We start from the raw sequence: 8,680 nt of genomic DNA, 5'->3' as shown, positions 1-8,680 counted from the left end.
TCGGTCGAATTCTCAAGTCTATTGCGTTTAGATTCCTTAATGGCTTCACCGATAGACTAGTTATCTCGTGAGTGATCAGCTCAGAGAAGAAAGCTATAGACGCGAAGATGAAATGCCCGACTTATTTAATTGAAACCAGAATTGGAAAATCGGGATGTCACAACTCTTCCCCTCTTATAAAAATTTCGTCCTCGAAATTTAAACCATTAAAATTCTTCTTCAAAATGGTGGGGTATTGTCGTCTCATCAATTTCGCTTCTTCATTCTACTTCGGACTTCGCTTCAAACGTTATCCAAGATCCTCGGTGCCAACGAAACATTTCCAAATTGACCAAACCAATTCTTGATTCCCAAAAAAGGCTAAGCACTTGACCAAATTTACAAAAATTGAAAACCGCAAAAATTTTGGTTCTCTTTTCTTTTTTTTTTTTTTTTTTTCCACAAAGCGGCTAACTCGCCGCGTCGGGGATTCGAACTCCCGACTTCGGACCACTTGCTTCACACCGGATACCAACTCGGCTAGAGGCGCCGAAGGTGTCCCAAATTGCTTTCTTTTTCCATTTAAAGCCAAAATTCTCCTTTGATCTCAAACTCGAATTATTCGGCCATTTAAACAGTTCCGGCTCTCCTTTTTTTTAAAAATTCGAGATGTCCCTATTCTAGGCGACATCCAAGGATGAACAGGATTCTCAACCTGAAAATTCAAAGATTTTCGACACTTAACTGCGTAACTTTTCCGGCGGCTCTGAGCGGTCCTTAATCTGTCACTGATAACTGCAACTGAATCACTGACTGCTGAACTGACTCTGGGCTATAACCTTTCATTCTCGATCTCAACTCAACAACGAAGTTCAACACTCGATGCCGCACCGCCTCAAAGGAACCATCGACGATCTGCTGAAACTGGGAATCTCTAGTCAAGATCTGACATAACTCTGACGCTGACACTCTATGCAAACGAATTATCTGATGCGCAAACACCTCTACATGCCTAATCCAATCAAGATCCTTCCGCGCATCCACGGGGTGGGCTGATTTCATCAATCACAATTACTACCCAAAATGAAATTATTTACACACGACTCATCGATAGATTCGAAATGCCATCTCGGGCGGCCATCAATCGAGGATGATGAACATTACTATACTCAAATCTCGTTCTCAAAGCACTCGCAAACTCTTCTAAAAGCAAGTAGCCGGAAACCTCGGGTCTCTGTCAAAAATAATTGTCACCGGCATTCCGGATAGACGAACTCCTTGACGCACGTACAACTCAGTGTACTTGTCCAAAGCAAGGTCATTTTCTATTGTGATGAAGTGAACCGACTTCATCTATCTATTCACCACTATTCCAATCGAAATCATTACTCATCTCGGTTCTTTGATAAGCTGTCACAAGATCCATTGTGACACGATTCCATTTCCGCACGGGGATCTCGAGAGATTACAAAGGTCCTCTCGAATTGCAAAACCATGCTTTCTCTTGCTAACACATCGACACTTGCGACTTGTCGGTGATATTTGTCTTCACAACGGTCTACTAATCCTTCGTTGATGCAAATTCGACTCATCTTCATACTAACAGGATGAATGCCGAATCGTACGATGAGCTTTCGACCAACTCCTCTTTAAGCGCCGCATCGTCGGTACACGCAATCGTCCTCGGAACCGCAATGTTCCGCCTTTAAAAATCTGAAAATTAACCTTCTCTCTTCGCATCCGTTGCACGACATTTTGAAACTCAGTATCTAACAAAAGCATTCGATTCGATCCAGACTTCCGGCTCAATTCGAGGATGGCCATAAAATTTAAAAGGTGGCCTACCTCGATTTGAAAACTAAATCTCCACTTTCTCATGTAAGGTCCATTCTTTAACCAAAGATATGCACAAATGAAGACTCTCGACTCAATGCATCGGTGACTTCTTTCATTCTTCCAAGGTGATACCGATACCACCATCCTAGTCCTTCAAACGATCGATTCACAATGGTATCTCATATTCAATTCATTAGGCCTCAACTAACGGGACGCGTATGCAACAACCCCGCCATGTTGCATCGGCACGCAACCATTGATCCACCGAAAGACGCATCACTATAGATCTCATAACCTCCCGGGACCGAGACATAATGGTCAGCACAGGTGCGGTAGTCAGCCTCTTCTTAAGCTCTTGAAAACTACGCTTGCACTTGTCTGTCCACACAAACTTCTTTTCTTTCTTTAGTAGTCGAGTTAACGGCGATGCTAAAGCTGAAAACCTTTCCACAAAACCTTCGTAATACTCTCGCTAAACCTGGAAAACTTCTTATCTCTTTCATCTTTGTAGTCAATCTCGGCCAACGATCACCGCTTCAATCTTGGCGAGGTCCACGAAGATTTCTTCACCAAATCACGTGACTTAGGAACGCAACACGAGTCATCCAAAACTCGCATCTCGCTAAACTTATCGTAAAATTGCGAGTCCTCAAGGTCTCAAGTATCATCCTCAAATGTCTCTCGTGCTCCTTAGCACTCTTTGAACACATCGGGATAACGTCAACGAACTCGATCATGAAACTAATCCAAGTACCCTTTGAACACTTTGTTCATCGGACTCATACAAACAGCTAGAGGATTTGTCAAACCGAACAATAATACTATGAACTCACAATTGCCGTACCAAGTACGCAATGCTAACTTCGGTATGTCTTTCTTCCTGATTCTCAACTGATGATACTCTGTCCTCAAGTCGATCTTGGAGAATATCAATGCACAAACACAACAAACCATCATTCTTCTTCACAAACAAGACTGATGCTCCCCAAGGTGATGCATTGGGACGTAAGGATCCCTTATTAAACAATTCTGCATCTCTACCTTCAGCTTCTTTCAACTCGAGATAAAGCCATCCGGCAAGGAGCCTTAGGGACTGCTCTAATCCGGATGCTAACTCAATCACGAACTTTATTTCTCTTTCGACGACGCGGACTTGGCAATTCTTCAGAAACACCTCAAAAAACTTCGTACCACGACTAAGTTCTCCTTACTTGGTCCTCAATTGTCACATCCACTATAGTTGCCATATAGATTAGGCAACCTACATCCATAAACCAGGTCGTCTTCAGTGACGAACAACAGGGATTGAAGGTCCTTTTTTACTTTCAGTAACTCAAAACTTTCGTGACGCTAATCGAACCAATCAATTATATCATCTTGCCACAATTCATAACAGCGAAATCTCCTCAAGCCAAATCCTTTTATAAATGACTCCCAGGTCATATATAAGCAAACCCTTCAGGTACAACTATAGTCAGAGATTCATCTTCACTTTACTTTATTACATCAACGGAAACTCCACAACTATCACTCAAAATCCAGCTGCGCTACTCTGATAATACACCTCAAAACATTCTTCCCTTGATCGATGCATGGTCAATCCATTCCTATTCCTTTCGCCATCCTAGTGGCGTCATGACGGCGGTAGCAATGCTCGAGTCCTCTTGGACTTACACGGACAGTTTCTAGCCCAATGGCCATGCTTGCCACATTCAAAGCATGCTCCCATTGCACTTGGTCACCAGCCGACTCACACTTCTTTTCTCAAACTTGACACACAATCGTGAGTCTTCTATCTCCCGTCGAGTAACATGCACTCTTTCTTGTACTGAAGACCTGCTCTACAAACCCCACAATAAGTTCTATGGCGCATTCCTTTCAATTAATCCCATCGGCTTTCTAAGACCGTTTCTGGCTAGGTAACTTTGATGGTCACACACAAAACAAGCACCCGTCTTATCGGGACACGGGCGAATCCATGTCGGCTTCCGTCGGCACGACACACTCCATTCGATCCATTGCTGACTCCGACCATCCCACATCTCCGGTTGGACGGAAATGAGATACTTTTCTCCAATCATAGACTCCTTCCCAAACTGGTTTCCATCTTTACTTATTCTCGAACCTCGACTCGGATGCAACGGCTTGCTCCCATATCACAACTCCGGCTTGGGCCTCAATAGGCGCGGAAACAACAAGAGTGACAACACTGGCAGCGGTAGCAACAGCGGCAACAACGGCGGCTCGGTCCTGAGCTTACTGACTCAACAAGCTTCCAAGGAACACTAGCGCCTGAACGATCCCATCAAACCTAGGATCGCTCGGTGCTGCTACACTAGTACCGACCTACAGCGGTACTCTCACACACGCGCCGTCTAAGCCGATGCCGCCACGACCACCTCGGGTACCGATCCCTGTCGGCATACCACCCCGAGTAACTGGTCTAAAGGTTCTCTCTAGGAGTCCTCTACTCCTGATCACTCATCTACAGGATCTCGACAGAAACCTGTTTCCCAATTCTAATCCCAGATTAGAATTCGAGTGATCCACAACAAACAATTTACCAAACAACTATCAGCCACATGCATCAGCATGAATTAAAAGCCATTCCTACTAACTATCCCATAAACAATCGCACCTTATCACTCCATTCACGCACCCGCTCGATACCACTTAAACGGGATGTCACGCCCGATCCTCCGAGCACGCGAACATCCCACTGGTCGATGCAAATGCGACTTCCCGACACGTCGCCGACCCATTCATTTTTATTATGCATGCGGAAGCGAAACAAATCCCGACAACATTTAACTTGGGATAGAAAAGGTGCAATCAATCACAACCAAACAATCTTTCTATAAACACATAGGTTTATATACAACACTTTGGATTGTCTACAAAATAGACAGGCTCAACAACTAGGGAACGTCCTATGACCAACTTGTCGACACGTTCACCGATTCTTCACCTCCACCTTCCGAACTCCGGGACTTCCGGTCCTCCACGACCGTCATCTAGGGACTGAAATATTATCCCACAACCGGGATGAGACTACGTCTCAGCGAGTCCTACCATCTAAAACTCAATTAGGGAGAAAATACGCCTCAGGGCGCTCTAGCCACACAAATAGAATAGAGGGCTTACCTCGCCTCAGTCCCTTTCCTGCACGTCAGTACAATTCATATTCAAACAATGCTCGCACAAGCTGAAACTACCGACACTTACATCGGTCTATCAATTCAATCAATCCAATCATTCGCAATGATTCAATTCCACCATACTATCTATCTTTCCATTTCAATCCGTACTATCTATCAACCATTACTATCTATCATTCAATACCGTCTATCAAACCAATCGTTAATACGACACATGCTCTCCAAAGCCAGTAATATATAGACGGTAGCTCACACAAGCTGTATAGATAGATAGCTCACCAAAGTCAGAATCGATAGATAGCTCGCACAAGCTGTATAGATAGATAGCTCACCAAAGCAGAATCGATAGATAGCTCGCACAAGCCGTATATATAGATCGTGCTCGCACAAGCCGATAAAACGATCTTAGCTCACCGAAGCCGCCATATATATATGTATATGTGTATATCATAATTGCTCGCCCAAGCGATACATATATATATAAACCAATTCATATCTCAATTCAATCAATCAATCAATCCAATCGATTCAAACTGGTCATACAAACCAATTACGGTCTTAAAAGCTAACACCGGGTATTTTTAAGTTAAATACCACAACTTCATCAATATCACTCAATTCCACATTTTTGGAATTATTCACCATAATCATCAATCACTCAATTTCTCAATTTAAACATACAATTGACACAAACCGACCGCACTTCACAAGCGATCGCGCGAAATTCTAACGACCGGCCATCCCGGCATAATTTTCGAAATTATTAAATAATTAAATTTAATTCCGAAAATTAAATAATTAAAATTATATTATAATAATATAAAATAATAAAATAATATTAAAAAAAATCGAAATAATTATTTAATTAAAAATAATCAATTAGGGCTTAAATTAGATTACACTAATTTAAACATACCATTAGCCCTAATTAAACATCCATTAAACTAATCATACAACTAATCTAATTTACATTAAAATAATCTAATTTAATCACATAAACCTAATTAGACTAATCTAAACCCCCTTAAACGTCATTAACTCACTAAGCAAGAATTAGAGGATAAACTCACCCGATTAACGATCCGAACGGCTCAAACGACAAGGACGACGCGAGGGTCGATAGTCTCCAAGGCGGGCCTAGCTTCCGGGGTCGGGAAGCCGGCCAAAACGGGCCAAACCTTCGCTGCGATACCCATTTTTCTGCTCTCTGTTCGCTGCTGGTTGAGGCCGGGAAAGGGTGGATCCGGGGCTGATTAGGGTCGGGAATGGGCGGAGGAGACCAAACCGAACCTAGGCGGGGCTTCACGGTGGCCGGAGGTGAGCTGGACGGCTCCGGCTGAGCTTCCCCAGATCTGAAACGGTTGCTGGAACAGAGGAGAAGAACCAGTGACTCGGCTTGCTGGAAACGGGCACAGCGGGCTTCGGCGGTCCAGGCGGTGGTTCGGACTGCTGTACGGCGGCGAGACGGCCTTCGGCGAGCTCCACGACGGCCTGAGGAGGCTAGACGACGACCCTGGACGAGCGGACAGAGGCGGACTAGCGCGCGAGCAGGACAGCAGCAGCTCGCCTCGGTTGGCTTCCACGGGCGAGCGACGGCGAGGACGGTGTGCAAGCAGGGCGCGACGGCGAACGGCGGAGGCGTGCGACTTCTTCGGCTCCGCTGGTCTGCTCGGTTCTGTCGAGCAGCAAGAAGAAGAAGATGGAGGAGTCGCACGGGAGAGAAGGGAGAAGAGAGGGAGGAGAGAGAGAGAGATGGGACCATTCCCTTTTCTTTTCCTTTTTTTCTTTAATCCAACCAAAAATGGCCCACCTCATGACCTCATGGATGACATCACACTCCACTCACCCAATCCTCCACAACCTCTTCCAATGGGTTCAATTTCATTTTCCGCCGGTCCAATTCTTGTACACTTAATTTAATCAATTCTCAATCAATTCCATTCAATTGAAGCTCAATTAAATTAACCCATGTGTCCTCGGCCTTCTCATGACATTTTCCCATCAAATGATCCAACTTGCATCCCGAAGATTCGATTAAAAACGGCCCTCTGACAATCCCGAACATAAATGGCCTTACTTTGCTTTTCCGCCAAAATCTCGGTTTGTAGAAAAATCTTCCGAGGATGAGTCGACGTTCCTAAAATGAATTGTGACTTGTGAACTTCCACTTTCGTAATCGGGTTCAATTTCACGGTTAAATTCAATCTGGCGCGACTTTAGCGCGTCCTAATCTACCGGGTAGCTTTTAGGAATTTTCGTGCAATTGACTGTGGTTGATTATTTTCAAGCCACAAAGTGCATCTTCGACACATTGGCGACTCTTGATTGTCGTAGAAATCTCGAGGTTTCAAATACGGACACGGTACCAAAACGATAGAGAAATCGGTCTAGTGCCGATCAACAAGAATTGTGCAATTAGATGGAATCACCCATACCGAATTACATGGTTCGTTGAATCGACCTATCTCCGGTCTCTAATCGGTCAGGCCGTAATGACCCTTGCATTAGTACGGTCGAGCGATCGGTTCTGGTCGAATTCTCAAGTCTATTGCGTTTAGATTCCTTAATGGCTTCACCGATAGACTAGTTATCTCGTGAGTGATCAGCTCAGAGAAGAAAGCTATAGACGCGAAGATGAAATGCCCGACTTATTTAATTGAAACCAGAATTGGAAAATCGGGATGTCACAACTCTTCCCCTCTTATAAAAATTTCGTCCTCGAAATTTAAACCATTAAAATTCTTCTTCAAAATGGTGGGGTATTGTCGTCTCATCAATTCTGCTTCTTCATTCTACTTCGGACTTACGCTGGCAAACTGTTATCCAAGATCCTCGGTGCCAACGAAACATTTCCAAATTGACCAAACCAATTCTTGATTCCCAAAAAGGCTAAGCACTTGACCAAATTTACAAAAATTGAAAACCGCAAAAATTTTGGTTCTCTTTTCTTTTTTTTTTTTTTTTTTCCACAAAGCGGCTAACCGCCGCGTCGGGATTCGAACTCCCGACTTCGGACCACCGCTTCACACCCGGATACCAACTCGGCTAGAGGCGCCGAAGGTGTCCCAAATTGCTTTCTTTTTCCATTTAAAGCCAAAATTCTCCTTTGATCTCAAACTCGAATTATTCGGCCATTTAAACAGTTCCGGCTCTCCTTTTTTTTTAAAAATTCGAGATGTCCCTATTCTAGGCGACATCCAAGGATGAACAGATTCTCAACCTCGAAAATTCAAAGATTTTCGACACTTAAGCTAGCGTAACTTTTCCGGCGGCTGCGAGCGGTCCTTAATCATCGCGATAGCGCACCGAATCACGGCTGCAAATCCGACTTCGGGCTATAACCTTTCATTCTCGATCTCACTCAACAACGAAGTTCAACACTCGATCTGCACCGCCTCAAAGGAACCATCTCGATCTGCTGCCCAGGAATCTCTAGTCAAGATCGACATAACTCGCAGCCCGACACTCTATGCAAACGAATTATCTGATGCGCAAACACCTCTACATGCCTAATCCAATCAAGATCCTTCCGCGCATCCACAGGGTGGGCTGATTTCATCAATCTGTCAATTACTACCCAAAATGAAATTATTTACACACTGACTCATCGATAGATTCAAATGCCATCTCGGTGGCCATCAATCGAGGATGATGAACATTACTATCTTTGAACTTCGTTCTCAAAGCACTCGCAAACTCTTCTAAAA

The sequence above is a fragment of the Eucalyptus grandis genome, chromosome 7 (genome assembly GCF_016545825.1).
Source record: "Eucalyptus grandis isolate ANBG69807.140 chromosome 7, ASM1654582v1, whole genome shotgun sequence".
NCBI classification, from domain to species: Eukaryota; Viridiplantae; Streptophyta; class Magnoliopsida; order Myrtales; family Myrtaceae; genus Eucalyptus; species Eucalyptus grandis.
The sequence above is the reverse complement of the archived record's forward strand: the minus strand, read 5'-3'. Positions refer to the sequence as shown.